Source organism: Pinus tabuliformis, chromosome 1_1 (genome assembly GCF_031772625.1).
Source record: "Pinus tabuliformis cultivar Carrire ecotype Pingquan chromosome 1_1, CPIR1, whole genome shotgun sequence".
Classification (NCBI taxonomy): Eukaryota; Viridiplantae; Streptophyta; class Pinopsida; order Pinales; family Pinaceae; genus Pinus; species Pinus tabuliformis.
The window spans coordinates 478774981-478795242 of NC_142297.1; positions in this window are offsets into that span (position 1 = coordinate 478774981).

The following is a 20262-nucleotide window of genomic DNA, read 5'->3' on the forward strand; positions in this document are numbered from 1 at the left end:
AGATTATTAGGTTCGGGTCCTGAACATCAACAGCTCCTATAGCCGACAAAAGTAATTTTCGTTGTGCTGGGCATGATTGCAGCACTTCCAAAGCCGACATTGCTGAGGGTGAAACAGCTAAATCCTCAACAATGTTGTAATTCTAGGCCGCTCTCGCATGTGGATTGAAAGCAGACCTTCGAAGTACACCCTTAGTGGGCGGTTTGATTACTAAGTCAGGGTTAGGTTTCTCGATCTGTAGTGGATCGGAACCGGGAGCTGAGGTTGATGGATTTGACTGAGAAGATTCTGCTTCTTTCGATCCATCAACAGGACTTTTACTACCATAATCGTGTGACCGAGTCGCAATCCTTACATGAGACATCATCAATATGGGTTCTTCAGTGGCACTCGAGGAAGAACCTATCATTTTGCTATCTTTCGGAAATGGGTCCTTCAAGACAGCAGGAATTTGGGAACCCTTGACGATTTTCGCAACCTCTGCTCGATGAGGGCAGTCTCTTGTAAAGTGTTCTTCTTCACAAATAAGACACGGATATCGAGGTATGCGCTTTTCGTCATTGGTTTCCGACTTTTCTATTTTCTCCTTTGGAGTTTTGTCTGCTTTATTCTTCTTCTTGCCTTTCTTTTTCCAACCGGATTTTGATTTCGTCGTAGATGACTCTACAACGTGAATATCAGCGGAAACTTCAGCAGAAGATTCTCCTGTCGGGGAGTCTGGTAAGGTTATAATGGGCGAAGAATTCTTTGAAGACTTCTTCTTGCTTTTAGTATTCACCGTACCAATCATGCCATCAGCAACATGAGATCCTGAAGGAGCAGCAACGATTTGATTTGACTTTGGAAGATCTGGGATCTTTTCGTGTAACGTACCTGACTGAGTGTAAACTAAGTCAAGGTACTGGGCTTGAGCAATCACTTGCTCCTCAGTAACTACTCCGGCCTTAGCTACGTCTTCAGTAATCTTCGGTAATAATGATTTAACAAAACATTCAGCTAAGATTTGGTCCGGGATAAAAACTTTCACTAATTGCCTTCGACATCTCCATTCATGAATATGATCGGAAATATAAGTGGGCGTCGACTGTTTTAATGAAGTTAGTAACTCTGTGCCATTATCATATCTGACCGGCAACTGAAAATGAGTTAAGAACGAGGTAGCTAAATGACTAAAATTGTAAAAAGAGGCCCGTGGTAACTCAATGTACCACTTGGCCGCAAGACCAATGAGAGTACGCTGGAAGAGACGTAAGCGGATCGAATCATCCGAGATGGAATTTGAGGCACACCAGAGGTGGTAAGTCATCACATGATTCGACGGGTCCTCTCTAGATTTACCCTCGAACTTGGGAATGTCACTGGGCAACTTATTCGGCATTGGCGACCAAAACAGAAGATAATTGATTGGATCGTTCGTTAGGCGCGTCAAGTCTGGTAAATCCAAAGTTGCGATAAACGGTAATTGCCGATTAGGATCCCTAAAACTCTGGGTCATGAGACCAGTCCCAGGAGGAGGATATCCAGGATAAATTGGAATAGGAATCGCAACCTCTGCTCGATGAGGGCAGTCTCTTGTAAAGTGTTCTTCTTCATAAATAAGACACGGATATCGAGGTTTGCGCTTTTCGTCATTGGTTTCCGACTTTTCTGTTTTCTCCTTTGGAGTTTTGTCTGCTTTATTCTTCTTCTTGCCTTTCTTTTTCCCACCAGATTTTGATTTCGCCGTAGATGACTCTACAGCGTGAATATCAGCGGAAACTTCAGCAGAAGATTCTCCTGGTCAGGGACTCTGGTAAGGTTATAATGGGCGAAGAATTCTTTGAAGACTTCTTCTTGATTTTAGTATTCACCGTACCAATCATGCCATCAGCAGCATGAGATCCCGAAGGAGCAGCAACGATTTGATTTGACTTTGGAAGATCTGGGATCTTTTCGTGTAACGTACCTGACTGAGTGTAAACTAAGTCAAGGTACTGCGCTTGAGTAATCACTTGCTCCTCAGTAACTACTTCGGCCTTAGCTACGTCTTTAGTAATCTTCGGTAATAATGATTTAACAAACCATTCAGCTAAGATTTGGTCCGGGATAAAAACTTTCACTAATCGCCTTCGACGTCTCCATTCATGAATATGATCGGAAATATAAGTGGGCGTCGACTGTTTTAATGAAGTTAGTAACTCCGTGCCATTATCATATCTGACCAGCAACTGAAAATGAGTTAAGAACGAGGTAGCTAACTGACTAAAATTGTAAAAAGAGGCCTGTGGTAACTCAATGTACCACTTGGCCACAAGACCAATGAGAGTACGCTGGAAGAGACGTAAGCGGATCGAATCATCCGAGATGGAATTTGAGGCACACCAGAGGTGGTAAGTCATCACATGATTCGACGGGTCCTCTCCAGATTTACCCTCGAACTTGGGAATGTCACTGGGCAACTTATTCGGCATTGGCGGCCAAAACGGAAGATAATTGATTGGATCGTTCGTTAGGCGCGTCAAGTTTGGTAAATCCAAAGTTGCGATAAACGGTAATTTCCGATTAGGATCCCTAAAACTCTGGGTCACGAGACCAGTCCCAGGAGGAGGATATCCAGGATAACTTGGAATAGGAATCGCATTCGGGATATTATATCCTCCTGGAAAACCAGGATTAATCAGACCGTACTGGGGTTGCTGTGGTTGTTGATAAGTGTACCCAGGATACGGTTGATACTGGTAAACTGGCTGCTGGACAGCAAGCCCGAATTGATACTGCCCCTGGTACGGTTGATAAGCGAATTGTGGTTGACTAGTGACAACCGTACTTAAACCAGGCTGTCCTACAGGTATCTGAACCGTAGTTTGAATCGTGGATCCAGACAATGGTAAAGATGTCTGAGGAGTAGTTGCAGAGACAATAGAAACCGGAGCTGTCGATACTCCAGAAGTAAGTGTGGTGGATGGAACAGATGTTGCGGTAGTTGCAGCAGTCGTTTGAGATGGTGTACTAGGGGCAATAGGCCCAGACTGAGAAACTACCGAAGGTACAGAAGTTTGAACATTAGACTGGACTGGTTGCTGGGGTGAACCAGAAACTAAAGGTTGTCCAGTTTGGGATGAAAACTGTACACTTGGCTGCAATACTTGTTGAATTTGCGATGGATCCCACACTATGTTCATTCCGGGGTATTGACCCATAACAGGTTGAGGATATTGACATCCATAACCGGATTGAGGATAGGATTGATAATTGAAAGGTACATTTCCCGTACCTTGAACATAAGATTGACCTTGGGGTGGTTGATAACCTTGATTCGAGTACTGACCTTGGGGTAAATACCCTTGAGGTAAGTACTGATACTGGGGTTGACCTTGAGGCATAAATTGATACTGAGGTTGACCTTGGGGTACATATTGAGGCTGGGATTGACCTTGAGGAATGTATTGCACCACGGGTACATACTGTCCTTGAGGTAGCCCCCCAGACGCAATTTGTGTACCTTGAGGTTGCCCCCCAGGGGTTAATTGAGGCTGCCCCCCAGGCGGTAATTGGCCACCTTGAGGTTGAGAAATGGGAATTGAACCTGACATCATGTAAATGTCTCCTACGCCCAACGGCTTATTACCATTGTTTCCAGTTAATAACCCATGTTCAATGGGTTGAGGAGATGCTCTCGCAAAAGTACCAGAAAGTGACTGATACCCAGCGGGAACAGAAGGACCGCCGTACAAGAAAGATTCAGGAGATTGAGTAAACATGGACGACTGACCAGACATATTTACAGGAGTATAAATACCTCCGGATGGATAAGGAGTACGAGGTGGAGAAAAACTTGACCCTGAGTTGTCCAAATAATTAGTTAATGAAAGATACCAAGTAGTACTTCTAGGTGGATTGTAAAAAATGGATTCACTCTCCCTTATATCAATAGTAGGTTGATCTTCAGGGATAGGGACGCCTATTTCTTCTTCTGGAGCAAGTTCTTCAATAGCTATCAAACCAGAAGGAAGATTTTCGGTGATGACTCTTTCTACCCTAGGTGAATCAGGAGCACTAGAAGTTGGAGTAACAGGTTCAGATATTTCAGGTTCTTCGCCTATATCACTAGTAGATGAAAAACTACCAGCAAGCTCGGAAACTGCAACAACTTCAGGATTATAACCTGTTTCTAGACTTTGGTAATCAGGATGAACTACCAATGAAGACTCTCCTTCTTCAGGTGAACCTACTTTACTGCCACTAGGAATTACAAGGACCTTCAAACCTTCGTAATGACCCGGGACGTCTTCAGGAGGTTGGCCCCGAAGTCTACGTGACTTCCTCAACAAATCGGCCACGGTTACAATCTCAGGAGACTGGCCCTGAAGTCTACAGGACTGTCTCGGTAATTTAGCCACAGTTAAAACTTTTAACTACTGCACACGCAAACAAAGTAAAATCTCAAAGCAAACCGCCTAAAGTCTCTAAAGAACCAAACAAATTCGAATCACACGCCTAAAGAATCTAGGGCGTCAAACCAAACACAAACAGTAACCTTTCGGACCAAAAGCACTAGTTGGTGATGAAATCCAACATCGCGGGATTCAGTACAGAAGTGGCGGGTGGAACAGTTACCCCGGCAACCTGCTTAATGAATAGACTGGACCAAGTTCCTCCACTTTAACCGTCTCGAGTGAAGTGAACCCCCTAGAAAATCCAAGTGAGTCTAGCCGACATCTGCTCCAGGTACAGTGGGATCTTCCCTCCACCGTCACCTTGGGTAGAATCCTAAAGATAATGGTCACTAAGGTTACCAACAGCAACAAATATACCTGGGGGAACAGTCTACGACCCGATAGCACGCAAGGGCAGAGTAACAAGCTCAATCCCCTTGCCGGCTCCTTGACAATAATCCATGGTTTACCGACAAGTGACCCCAGGCTCCTCGACAATAATCCGAGGTTTACCGTTTGTAGTACGTGCGTATCTGGCGTCTTTCCCAATGAAGGAGGATTGATCCCCTCACTGGTTCGAACACGGTCTCGTGCTTCTCCTTTAAGAGGAGCTTTCCCAGAGTACAAATGAAACAGTTGGATTTATCCTACCACAAGATAAGCTACTTGTTTGGTTTTGCTGTCTTGGAGAGTTAATTACTCTCCTACTCCAAGACACTAGCCTGATCTATATTGGTGTTTCAGAGCCCTAGTAAATAAAAGTTACTAAGTTAATTTTACTTTAAGCGTTGATTTTATGGCTTTTCTTTAGGACAAAAGGTAGTGGAGATGAAACTGATGATGTGTAGACTCGACTCAAATCCACTAAAAAGATGCACTTAGGATGATTTGTACTAATTTTCTTTTTCAATGAATTCCCTAGCTAAGAGAGTTGGAGAATGCAAAATTGATATAAAGACAACTTTCTTGGCAATGAAAATCAAAGAAACAATCTCTTTATCTTTTCCAAAGCATACAACACATGACCACTAATTATTTCGCGAAAATTCCTTTTCTTTTCAAAGACTCAAATGCTCCTAAAAGAAACTTTTCTTCAAAAGAGATTTTTTGGATTTTTTCCTACTTAACAAAAAGCAAATTTTAAAAATCTAAGACAATCAAATCAATTTTACCTGAAAGCAAATCTAAGAGAAAATCGCCTAAAAGCAAATCTAAGAGAAAATCACCTAAAAGCAAATCTAATGAGGCCAAAGCCTACAAAGTATGATTCCAGGATGTTTTACTCAGTCATGATTTAACCAAGGACTAGTTAATGCAGAATCATAAACTAGTCAAAAACAAAAATCAAAATCTTTTGTTCTTTTTCTTAAGAATGAAATTCACAGTTTAATCAACAAACTTTTTCGAAATTCCGCAAAGAGACAACACAAAGGTAGGTTTCTCACAAAGGTGGATTTTATGAAAGGTCCGACTCCTAAGAAGACTGAAAAGACCAGGGATATCCAAGGTTTTACAACTTCTAAAGCCAAAGTCACTACAGGACCAGTGCAAAAATAAAACCCTAGGGCTAGAACCTCTATGAATTTCACTAAAACTCTTGACACTGATGAAACAAGTTTAGATGAAGATTTCTGGCAGGTAACCAGTGGATCTAGGTAGTAAAAACAACTTATAAACAAAATCTAAGAGGCAAAAAGGAAAAAATTGAAATTTTCTCAACTTTGACAGGGTACGCAGGCAACCTGTTTGCACAGGTGCGTGTACGCTCTGTGTACAAAGCTGCAGTGTGTACAAGTACGCACTGTGCTTAACACAGAGGCTGCGTACTTCTAGCAAAACCAAGAAAAACTAAAATCTAACTTAACTCTAAGCTATTCCACCCAAATGCACAGTCTAACAGCCAAAAACTAGAAAGAAAAACGACTTTTCTCAAATCAAAGTTTCACACAAAGGAGAAATCATTCAAATCATGGAACTCCCCAGTGGAGTCGCCATTTTGTCATGCGGAAAGAGTCAATTTTGCGGACAAAACCAACCTCCCTAGAAGCTAAGGCTTTCTAGTGACAAACAAGACAATTAAACACTATCTTTCCCTAAACATGCATTTAAAATACAAGTAGTCAGGTGTTTAAAACATACCTTTAGTCCCACGCTGTTTGTAGCAGTCCAGCCTCTCCGATCCGGATGAGCTCCTCCTTCTCTTCGAAACCTGCATTCACTAACAAGTAAACGATTACATAGCACCTGAATAACTCATAAAATAAAACATATTCATCATAAAGACCAAGGAGTATATGAAACAAATTATGTATAACAACTTGTTGAGAAAAATGAGCTTAATTGTATTAAGTGGAAACAAAAGAAACCATTACAACCAGTGCCTTGGTGTTGTGCAGGTCCCTCCCAGGGTATAGCAAGAGTTCTCCTTTAATTTGATCAGCTCACCCACTTCCAAATGAAGCTAAGAAAGGATGGGAATCTCTCCTCTCAAGCTCTATAAGGGAGTCCTAATTTCAGTAGCATCTACCCTTAGGAATGTTCAACTTTCAACCTCTCCTCCCTCTAGCTCAATGCCTGTATTTATAGTGCTTTGGAGGAAGTTAATCAGGTCCACCATGAATGGGATAAGCCCCTCTTTCAATGGGATAGCTCCCCTCTTCATGGGATAAGTTCCTCTTTCATTGGGATGCATGAACCATTTGGAGGCGCTCAATCCACGTCAAACCATCTTCTAGAATGCTCTAGAAATGACCACAAGTAACTTTTTTGAAGTGAAACTTGCGCCTTTTGACCTTTACAGGAGTACGCACCCACCCCTTTATAGACAGAGCGTACAAGTACGCAGGTTTTATGAACTGGAGGTGCGTACACGCAGGTAAGGCTAAGAGAAACTGCGTAACCAGAGTTAATTGACTTTTTAAGGACTTTCTCTCTTTCTTGGAGTTTGACATGAGGAGCAGAGGTGTAAGACTTGCCAAGGAGGACAGTATGACTATTGACGGAGCCATACTGACTGCAAATAGTCATGGTGACAAATTTTAGTGTAACAGAAAGACCTAGTGTTTAGACGTTTATCCATGCAGAAGCCTTTAACGAAGTATGTGAAGTGCTGAACAAGGTCCATAATGCGCAACAGACTGACTGGGACCTGCGCGTAATAGCGGTTTTGTGGGATTATAGGACCACGTGTAAGAAACTGATGGCATAGGCACTTCTGAGGCTGGAGTATGGCATGAACATTGTAATCCCCATAGAACATAAATGTCTAGTCTGCGCATGGCAGCACCGACAAATACGATGGTTTGCCCAACCTTGGAAGAAGGGATAGCGCACCTGAACGAAGCAGAGTACTTGGGACCTGATGAGGAAATCCGACAGGGTGACCTTAGGCTCCCAAAACTTATGAACGATAGGGTGCGATTAAGGGAGAAAAGCGCTCTGTTGGAAGAAGAAGCCAAGAAGTTGGAGGACAGGAAAAGAAGGATTTTCTCGATAAAGAACATAGGATGACAAAGCAAGGTGTGCACGATCACATGGACGAATTTGGGACTATTTCCAAGAATTAATCATCCTGATGCCTTGGATTGGACCACATATCACTAAACGGATCAACCATGGTGGTGTGATGCCGATGATTAAGTGCACAACGCAACCAGTAACAATGAAAGATGGGTATGTTCCAGGAAAACTGATGGATGACCGGATGAAACCCTATATAGGTGGCATGGCCACCTAACTAACCATGGGAAGTACAGTCTTAGTGCTCCAGGTAGTTGAAAGGAGGCACGGGACTATAAACTACTCTGCCCGGGAGTTGCGCGTGGGAGTATAGTGTCACAAGGTCCGCAACCGCGTAGGGGGGGCTGCACTGTCACGCAGGTTGGCCGGAAAGTGATCGTTGGAGTCACTATTCACAATGTGATGCTCGACTTGAGACAAAATGGAGCGAGCGATAGGTACTTAAGATGCGATTTATGGGCAAGATTTGGGAAAATCTGTCGTCAAGGGAGCATTAATGAACCGGATTTGGGGGGAACGGTCGAATTCAAATTCAAAAGGTGATATAAATTACAAAGGGCTGCCCAAAAAACAACACTTGGTCATTTGCGAATTAAGTTGTTATATACCCCGCACATTCTGAGCAGAGCCATGTTTCACCTGTGCAGAGCATTGATTGAGCCCATGATTACGCGAGTGATATATTTTTGAATGGACACGATGGCAACATCTGAGGAAGTTATGGATATTACGGAGATGACTGCCAAAGAGGTTGCACAGGCTGTGGGGGATGCCCCTGAAGGCGTCGGGATTGTGGCGAAAATCCATAAATCACCATGCACGCCGAGGCTAAAGAAAGACAAACAGTCGATGATTCCTGTGCATATGTCCCCACGAAATCCGCTGCGCACCAGGTTCACGATGGAGAAGAAAGGAAAAACCGTTAACTTGGAAACCGATGAGGAGGAGGAAGACCTAGAGGACCTTATCATTGAAGAAGACGAGGACGAAGGCATGGAGGAAAAAATTGAGCCTGTGCACCCTCCAACAAAGTTGCCCGCCTATAACCCCCCGGGGAAGGGGAAGGCAAAAGTGCCCAAGGATCTTGATGAGAGCAAGAGCTTGCTCCAGACCTCGCTCCTCCCGGATGACATCATTTTTGAGGGCACGCACCTGGGACGAGTGCCTAGCTTGAAATTTGAATATTGGGATCTCGTTGACCACGAGAAGTTCCCTCACCTAGAGACCGCGTAACTCATGAAGCCCAAACAGAACACTGTGGCGGGGGTTACCGAATTAGAGCTGTGAAAGTGGTTACACGGAGTGGAAAAGGCAGGGTTACTAAATTTGCTCTGGGTGTCGCATTTCCATCGCGCCCCAATAACAATTTTCGTCACCAAACAACTGCTCTACCTAGTGCATGGTGGGTGTTTTTGGCTCGAGGAGCCCATCCCCATCACGGACCACTTGATTCACCGCATTACCCGGCTTCCATGCAAAGGAGAGGACCTCGCAGACATCTTGGAGGGGAAGAGTAGTGACTTGGCCATCATGGAGGTCATGAAGAAGAAATATAAATTGGACAAGAAGAAATATAAATTGGATAAGAAGAAAAGGGGCTATGCCATATCCAGCATCAACAACAAAGCAGTTAAAGTGATGACCCAGATACTAGTGAGTAAAGTTATGCGCAAGTGTCATGCAGACGAGGTCTCAGCGCCGATGGTGGCAGTTGCCGAGCAGTGCGCAGAGGGGGTCCAGTTCAACTGGTCCAAGTTTTTATGTAAAGAGTTCCTAGAAAATTGCCGCGAGGCCCAGGAATAAGGCAAAATGTCCCACTATGCATGGTTTTTGCTGTTCATAGTGCTCGTGGCAGGGGAATTGCTGGAGGATAGTCAGTTCCCCAAAATTGACAGAGATTTCCAGAGGCCCCGAAGTACGCTTCACTCTGGGCCACAAAGGACGCGAATCAGATCTGCAATAGTAAGATATCCTTGGTGTTCATGGAAATGAACATCAGAATGGGGATTAACCGCAAGCCGTGGTTATCACCCACTATCTACAACAACTTGCAAAGTTTCACAGAATTTAAAGCGACCTCCACAACATCTATATCAGAGCGCGCAAGGACTTGAATAAGCAATGGAGAGAGCTCCCCTTTGTAATGATGGATGACATAATTTTTGATGTACTAGAGACATGGCCGCTAGAGTGGTGCGCCCTAGACATCGCGGCAATGGAGAAGTCTATGGCGTAGAAGAAGAAAGAGGAGGCCAAACTGCGCATGGCATAGTTGGAAGAGAAGAGAAATCAAGATGTAGTGACGATCAAAGCGTAGGAGGCGCGGGAAGCTGCACAGACAGTATCAAAACAGAAAAATGCTACAGTAGCAGCAGCATAGGAGGTAGCCGAGAAGACACGCAAGGGCCAAAAGTCGCCTTCACATGGGCAGGAAGCAGAGGAAGAGGAGTGCGGCACGGACCCACAAACCGCGTCAACACAACTGAAGTTCCAACGCCCAAGCGAGCGGATGGGGCCACGTAAGAAGGTTAAGGCATTAAAGTTGTCTATTGACCCAATCACCCTTACTGAGGGTGATATGCATGACATCGGCGAGACGGTGCGTGATTTCACCTCCGAGGCCCTCCATAACTTTGCACAAGAGAACCAGATTGTGTTGGGGGCCCTCAGAGTGTAGCCACATGAGTTACAGGTGCACACTCCTTAGGCTAGTACCCTTTCAACCAGCCTCGCAGTAGGGACAACTACAGCAGAGCAAATGCAACGCGCTCGGACAACAAATACAATAGTGCTACCGGAAGGGGCACTGGAAATGACAAATGAGGCCAACATGCCTATGATTAGCGCATTGAAAGGTATCAGGATCAACATGGCTGCACTCCCGTGGGACACGCTATACGTTTTTTAAGATGGAATTACTGCAGAACTACGGGCTAGGGAGAGCCACGTGCTGCAAGTACTAAGCGAGCAAAATATCAATATGGAGCAGTTGAGCTTGTAGCGCGACGAAGTGGTGTCGTAGAACAGGCAGCTCTTACAGTACTGGAAGAAGCCTATCAAATGGTCCCTGAGCTAGCCATCCCAACAGACACACCATCAGAGGCGCGCATCCACAGGCTAGCAGTAGGGGTGCACGAGGCATGAGAAGAAATGACTAAGGTTAAACTGGAGTTGAACCTTCAGATAACAGAGCTGCGGTTGAAGGCGCAGCTGTCCACCCCTTCGGAAGTAAGAGAACAGCGCGCTAGCGCTATTGCATCAGGATTGGAAGAGATCGGTAGTGCAGTAAGGGACTGCACCAGAATGTTGGAGGGGTCATTTGAGGTCCTCACGAATATGCAAGAGGACCCCAACATCCAGCGCTTAGAGACATAGCCGCATGAGCTCCAACAGCAGTACGACAACGTCAAAGGGACCACGTAGACGATGGCCCTCACTCAGAGGCTCACACGAATGCAAAAGGCCAAAGCGCTGAAAGAACAGGTGGACGAAACACGGAACAAAGAAGTAGTCATAAAAGCGCGTGTTCAGCCTTGGATCGATGAGGGCTTCGCCATAACAACAACAATTGAAGGCAAGCTCACACAAATGTAGGGGACATAGGAATAGGTCCAAGGAAGTAGTTCTGACACCGCGATCTCGGAACAATGGGTCCAGGAGATTCAGCAAGCAGCCGCTCAGTGCGCTGCTGACCTTGCAGCGGTTCAAACAGAGTTGGACGAACTCTGCGCGAAGATCTCCGCACTGAAAGAGTGACTTGAGGGTGAGTCGCGATGTTTGTGTTGGGGGCCTGTTAGGCATGGAATCCCCCCAAGGCATGTTTTGGGGCTTAAAGCCCAAGTTTTGACCAAGTCCTTTGTAAAGGCTACACAATTTGTGGGCGCAAAGCGCGAAGTCATAATAGAGTCACAGGGTTGTTTGCCCTTGCTTTTGTAATGTAATTTCGGCTTGATAGACCTACCCATGGTCCGTAGACCATGAGATTGTATAAATAAAGCGAGGCTCTAAGTTTAGAAAAAAGAAAAAGGAAGCAATAGAACAGAAGCATGATGAGTCTAAGAGAGTGAGTCAAAGTGTAAAGTGTGTCTTTGGGTCGTAGAGTAGGAGAAGGCTCTGCAGCTGAGTGCGTAGAGGCCTAGAAGTCTGCAGTTGAGTGCACAGACCCCTGCACCTGAGTGTGCAGGGAAGGTCGAGTTTGTAACTGTGGGAAGAATTAATAAAGAGAAGTTTTACCATATTTCTACGTATCTTTTCCTGCTTTATGTATTATTGGGTATAATTTGCAAGTTTACTGTTTATTTGCTGCGCGAACTTATATGAATGTGCTGTATAAATAAATATAACCCAAGGCTTCTGTTTACGCGATGATAACTAACTGGTGTAAGAAGGTAAGTAGGATCTCGGGTGTGATTTAGGGGAATAGTGCAGAACACTGCTCCAACAACGCGGAAGCCCCACAACCCCTGGTTAGGGTTGCACAAAAGCGAATCTATCAGGGCGCGAAGGCCAGGGAAGTGCGCGAAGAAACTTATGAGCAGGGACTAGAAGTTGGACCAATTAAACCTCTCAGACATCTCAAGGGTGCGGAAACCTAGTTCCAACACCCCCCCATACTACTTCGGGTGAGTCCTTAGTCCGCGCTCCGTGGACTATTGCTGAGAGGGCCAGTAGTACAGGGATTTGTTTGGCTAATTAATTCTGAACCTGGGTCAGGCCCCAACAAGCCAATTTCGGTTGACATCAATGACAACCTTAGATCATCTTTAGATCAACAATCTCCCCCTTTGGCATTGATGGCAACACAAGTACTCTCCCTACAATCAGGGCACCTCTTCCTACTACCTTCTCTCCCCATTTGACATCAATGGCAAAGGGTAACTTCCCCTGACACACAACCATCCTGCGGACTTGTACACACTTCCACTCCCCCTTTATTTTATGAATAAGGAAAATATGATGAGAACTTGGTAGAATCCCAAGATTTTCGCGAAGATATTCAAATTCTTCACGAGGTAAAGGTTTAGTGAAGATATCAATGATTTGTTCTTTTGTACCAACATATTCAAGTTTGATATTCTTTTCAGCGACTTGTTCTCTAACAAGACGATATTTTATCGGAATGTGTTTTGTTTTTAATGCATGACAAGATTCTTGGAGATGCTGATGGCACTGGTGTTATCACAAAATATGGGAATAGGCTCACTGAATTGTACTTGAAGATCTTGGAAAGTTTGTTTCATCCAAAGGACTTGAGTGAAACAAGCTGCCACTGCAATGTATTCTGCTTCCGCTATAGATAACGAGATTGAGGTTTGTTTTTTGCTCAATCATGATACAAGACAACCACCTAGATAGAATGCTGCTCCACTAGTACTCTTATGATCATCAATGCTTCCTGCCCAATCTGCTTCTGTAAAGGCTTGAATAATGAAATTGTTTCCCTTGGGATACCACAAGCCATATTCTGTCGTGCATTTTAGATATCGAAGAATTATTTTGACGACAATAATATGTGATTCTTTTGGTGTTGCTTCGAATCTTGCTACTTGCCCAATTGCTTGCATAACATCTAGTTAGGAGGCTGTTACATATAAAATACTACCAATCATTGATCTGTACAACCTCTGATCCACATCCTTAGATGAGTCGTTTATGCTCAATTTGCAACCTGTTACCATCGGAGTAAGGGTGGGTTTGCAATCTTCCATTTTGAATTTCTTGAGCATTTCCTTTCATGTACTTGGCTTGACATATAAATAGTCCCTTCTCTTGATGAGATATTTGAAGCCCTAAGAAGTATGTCAACTCACCAAGTAAAGACATCTCGAACTCACTTTGCATATTTGTAGCAAAGTTCTTACTTAGTCGATCATCATTGCTACCAAAGATTATATCATCCACATATACCTAAACGATTATTAAATTATACCTCAACGATTGCTACCAAAGATTATATCATCCACATATACCTTATCTATTTGTACGTAAAGATTGTTATCAGCAGTATCTTTCTTTAACCCTTGTTGACGTAGATATCTGTCAAGACGAGCATACCATGCTTTGAGAGCCTACTTGAGACCATACAAAGCCTTCTTTAACCTGCAAACATAGTCTTCTTTTTCTGATAGTAGAAAACCTTCGAGTTGTTCAATGTAAACTTCTTCTTCTAATTCTCCATTTAGAAATGCTGACTTAACATCCATTTGGTAGACTTTTATTTTTCTTGAACATGCATAGGCGAGAAACATCTGGATGGCTTCCATTCTGGAAACTAGTGCAAATGTTTCGTCGAAATCAATTCCTTCCACTTGTGCATATCCTTTGTAGACTAATCTTGTCTTGTTCCTGGTAACCTGTAATCCTTCAATTGTTTTTCTCCCCCTGAACCTTTAATGAAACTACCATCTTGTTCAAACTACCTTCTTGTCAATCGTAGACTTGTGCCATATATTGCTGCATAGACTCCTCTTGTACAAACATTAAGGAGTCAATAAGCTAGATTGTTCAAAATAGTGAGTCACCTAACGGGACATCTTGACTTGAGTCATTATCTGAAGCAACTGCTAATTCCTCATGACCTTTTGCTTTTACAAATCTTGAAAGCATAACTGTTGAAACCTTTTTATGTACTTTGTCTTCCTGTACTTGTTTCCTTTTCCAGACCTTCTTATTCCTGCAATCTCGACCCATGTGCCCATAGTTACGACACTTGAAACATTCAATGTTGTCCATAGGCGATTCCATATGATATCTGCAACCACAAGTGCTATGTCCATAGTTATGGCATTTTAAACATTCAATATTTGGCCCATCTAGCACATATTCTCTTTTGAAAAAATCATCGTGGAACCGGTCTCGTGATCCTGCAAACTTGCTTCTAGGGTTTTGCAGATAATGATTGTACCTGTCAAAAACTTCACAATCCCTAGCCATATGTCTATAGTTAGCACATAAAAAACAATAACCATTAAATAAACAAACATACCTGGAAGATTTTTCATTCTTCTTTGGAGGCAGTGTTGTAGTTTCTTGTGGTCCTTTATTCTTGATTGCTTTGGTCTTATTCTTTGGAGTTGCAACATTCTTCTTTGGCTTTTCACTTTGATCAACTTCCTTCTTAGAATCATCCTGTGAAGCTATGGAGCTTGTACCTTTATCAACTGGACCTTTACCATCTTTAATTGCCTTCATTTTCACTTCTTCATCTGTCTTATCTTGTAAGTATTCTTTTTGTGATCCCTTGAGTTTGTTGATCTCATCGTGAGTTACATCAAGTTCTTCTTGCCTTTGAGCAAGATATTCTTGAAACCATCTTTTCAAGGTCTTCCTTCTTTTTTCTGCCTCCTCAACCTATAGCTTTAGAAGAGTGGTCTTCTCTACTTCTCTGTTGAGAACATGTATTTGTTCCTTCTGCTTCTCATTTTCAATCCCGAGCCTGCTTATTTCTATTGAAGATGTTTCTAATTCCTTTTGCTTTTGGTCAACGACAGATATGTATCTTTGATCAGATTCCTTCCTTTCAATTTTTGCTTCCTGCATCTATTGTGTGATCCTGCTAATCTCTGCAAATGCTGTGTCGAGTTCTTGTTGCTTCTGTTGGACTTCTATCTTGAGGTCTCGTGTTGCTATATTATTGGTTTCTTCCAACTTCTTTTGAAGTGACTCTTCAATACATTTGTGTTCTTCAAATTCAATTTTGAGACCTTGAACTTGTACTTCAAGAGTATTGGAACGAATCTTCTCAGCCTTGAGCTCTTTTATAAGCTTGACTGCCTCCTTAGAAAATTCTTCTATGGTCAACCCTTCTTCAACATACTCATAAGGATCCAAGTTTTCAATAACATCTTGACCTGATTTCTTTGTTGAATAGAGATTATGAAGCTTTTCCAAAAGAGATTCAGCTGTTGAACATTGACCAACTTTTGTTTTCACAGAATTTGGCAAAAAATTCGAAATTACATTCATGGCCTTTGAATTGTACCTTTTAGCTTCATCAGTGGTTGTGTCTCCAGAAACAATTGATTCCCATACTCCATGTGCCTGCAAAGATACTTCCATCCTGGATTCCCATATCTAGTAATTATTTGCATCAAAATCAGGGGTTGGTACACAATACTCACTTTCTTGAGATTTTGTTGTACCTGTACCTTCCTTTGAAATCCTTGTAACTCGCTTCTTTGACTTTCCCATCTCTATGCTCTGAAAATTGACTTCCAGCAGTTAAGCTGTTACTGAAGGAACCAAGCTGTGATACCAATTGTTGGAAAATACTGAGAGGGGGGGTGTGAATCAATATTCCCTAGCAATTAGCACTTTTAAATCTTTTCAGTGCATTAGTTAATCTTTAATTATTATTAATGTTTATGCAGTAATAATAGTAAATAAAAGAACCCAGGAGGCATAAATATTTTAGGTGGAAAACCCCCTTTGGGTCAAAAACCACCGACCACTTTTCTAATAAATTCTTTAATCTTCAGCCCCAACTGAAATGAAAGCACCAACTTCCTAGAATTCTAGAAAGACATTCTTCTTTAGCTCCCACTGGATGGATGCTCCAACGCCCGAGATTCTTCAGTAGTCATCTGAACGGATGCCCCAATACCTAATGAGCTACAACTCACCCTAGAACCACCCTACCACCCTAAAGTTTTCACAGGATTGAACCTGTTGGTGATTTCATGCACCAGCCTAGGACCACCCTACCACCCTATAGAAGAATAAAAGAAGAATGGACTCCCATACCAGGGAAAATGGTCCACTTTACAATGATATAGAATGATGTGGAAGAAGAAGACACACTAGACCATAACCCCAACTATGACACAACCACCTAATGATGATCCTAGACCTCCCAACACTGCCTCTTCAAATCTTGGCAGATTGACACTTGTATAACTTTTACAATGATGCTTTTACAATTACTCTGTATAATGATTGTATGCAGTGCTTCCCACTTGAAGACTTCATATGGTGAACTTCTTGCTACTGTTCTGCACCTTGATTGCTGCTCTTGTCATGCTACCACTTCTCACTCTTCAGAACATTAGATTATGCATTGAGTAATCTCCTGATGAATATATAATACCTACAAAAAGTCTTCAAGGAAATACCCATGACATGATAATAGCAAAACTTACTTCATCTTGCAGAGCATATGTCAGTGCTAAACAAAAACAAAAGATTAGAATACAAAGAAACTAATGCAATTAAGAAATGAACATGAATATACAGAAGATACTTACCTGTAGCTTACCTCTGCAGCATCATTTTGCTGCACCTTACTCTTTGCTGCCCTAAAAAGTCTGGTCCTTTGCACCCCTTGACAACACTTGATCTAGTTTTTCTCGCCTTCTAGGAGCATGATATTTAATCTGATGTATATCTGTGATTTCAGATCCAAAATAGGTGATCTTCAATCTTGTAGTATCCCTTTGAGTCTTTTTTCCAATGCCACAGGTCTGACCCGATTTGGACTCTTGAAGACAAAGTTATGCCCAATCTCTCACAATGACCTAATTATGGACTAGTTCAGTAGAGCGAACTTGTATGGCATGCCACGCGTCACTGTTTCCTCCTTCAGCTCTGAAATTGATGCACAGAAAAGTACAGTCCATGCACTATCCGTCACTTTTACAGAATTCCAATCCTCTTCTTAGAGAGAGAGTTATGATGATTTTCCCAAGGTCACTTCTTTGAGATGAAATTCGGGAGCCTGCAAAAACCCTAACTTCCACATATCATATATCCGAAAATATAGTGAACCAACATCTGAAAATTGGTCACGACGTTCATGAAGATTGTGAATCAAATGGGTTTTCATTTCAGAACTTAAGACTTCACAAAAATGAAGTTATAGCAAAAATGACACGATCACTACATTTGGAGGATATATGAGATTTCTTTTTATAAAGTTGAGAGGGGCTTCTATAGAGAATGTTAGATGGATTTTAGGAGATTAAAAAATTAATAATTAATGACTATTAAATGACCAAAACCAATTATGAGTGCCATGCCATAACCCCATAGGGTTTTAGCCCACTAAATGGGGTTACTAACTTCAAACATGAATATCTCTCAAACCGTGAAGAATTACTTGGAGTGCCATATATCAACGGAAACATCTCGACGAGTAGAATCTATCTAGAAGATCCTTGACTCAAAATAGAGTACTTTTTCAAGTCAAAATTCCCTTGCAAGATCAGGGTAGCCCCTGGTGCTGCTTGGGTTGAAATCAATGATAACCTCATATCATCTTTAGATAAACATAAGGCCCATACCTGGTCCTGAACGCAGTCTTATATATGCCCTCCTCTTTGATGCGTACCTAATGATATCTGGATCTCAAGTCAATCTTTGAGAACACTGCTGCTCCCTTCAGCTGATCGAACAAGTCATCAATCCTCGACAAACAATATCTGTTCTTGATAGTCACTTTGTTCAGTTTCCTGTAGTCAATACATAATATGAGGGTACCATATTTCTTTCTCACAAACAAGACTGGTGCACCCCAAGGTGATACACTCTGCCTAATGTACCTCTTGTCCAACATTTCCTTCTGCTGCAACTTTAACTCAACTAACTTAGGTGTGCTCATCCTGTAAGGTGCTTTCGATGCTGGAGCTGCCCCTGGCACTAACTCAATAGAAAATTATACCTCCCTGCGAGGTGGCAACTTTGTAATGTCCTCATGGAATACATCCTTGAACTGCTGTAACATTGGGTACTTGTTCAATACATCTGCATCCTCAACCTCCTTACCCTTATCACTAGAAATGTGTATTGAAAATAGCTTACACCCTTTCCTATGGCTATGCTTTGCTTGCATAGCTGTCACCATCCTAACTGATGCGACTTTCCTCTTACCTTACAAAACTCTTGGTTCCCCATTGTCATCAGCACATTCTATTGCTTTGTCATAACAATCAACCTTGGTTCTATGAATATACAACCAATCCATGCCCAATAACACATTGTATGAACCCAATGGTAATACATTAAAATGTGCCGCTGTAGGCATACCATTTAAATAAAATGTGCAAGATCTTACCCAATGATGAACTTGCTTCTTCGTACCTATAGCCAATTTCACTAACCAAGAATCTACATGAAATTCCTTACTCAAACCACACTTATGCACCAAGTCAGGACTAACATAGCTATAATTAGATCTAGGGTTAGTCAAAATAGAAGTAACTTGATCACATAGCTTACCGTCCATCTCAATGATAGATTCCTGGTGTTCTGCCTGCTTATTGTCCATGGCTGCGTAGATACGAGGAATACTTTGGCTAACATCTCCAACAATCTACACCTCTTGTGCACTGTATATTTGGGGTCTACCAACCAGATTTTGCGGACAATCTTTCTTGCGGTGGTCTTTGCCACAAGTCCAACACTCTAGGGGCTTCCAGCCTCCATACTTGTTCTTCTTTTCATCTATATGTCCTTGTCCTCTATCTGATTCATTGAACCTCTTAGGTGGTGCAACATTATCCTTGTTATCTATACTATCTGGCCTTGCCTGCTTTTTATCCCATTTTCCTTTGTTCCTTTCATTACCTCTCCAGAATAGCTTATTTTCAATTCTGCGCTTTCGATTGTTCATAACAATGCTTTAGCTTTCGAATGGCCTCCTCCAATGATCTAGGCTCATTGAATTCAATCCTATCTTTGCATGCAACTGGTAACCCACTAACAAATCTATGAATCTTATCTTTCTCTCCTTGAGGCAAGGCACATACCTCAACAGTTCCAAGAACTTACTGGTGTACTCGTGATCTATCATGGATCCCATCTTTAGTTCATAAAATTCCATTGTTCTGTCATCAAAGTACCTTTTAGAAAAACACTTCTTCTTGAATAGCTTCTCGAACTCACTCCAAGTCAGATCTTCCTCATCTATGTCTCTGACATTCTTCACATCTTCCCACCATATGTCTGCTTTACCTTTAAGACTGAAAGTAGCCACTCTAGCTTTCATGTTCTCTGAATAATCATGCAACCTGAAGAATTTCCTCATGCCAAGCAACCATGCCTCTACATCCTGTGATCTCTTTATCTCTCCATCAAAAGTAGGTGGCTTTGCCTTCTTAAATTCCTCTGGAAAATACCCCCTGTCACTTCTCCTGTAAGGATGATAATGACGATGATCATAGTGCCTAGTTGAATCAGAACTGGAATCATACCTGTGCTTATCCCTTCTCCTCTCTAGATTTTCCAACAATCTTCCATCTTGGATTGCGTCCTCTCTACTTGATTGGTGACTGCCATGTGATTTGCTACCATATGCCCTATTAGTTTTTATCTTCCTACTCATGGCTGATCCGTA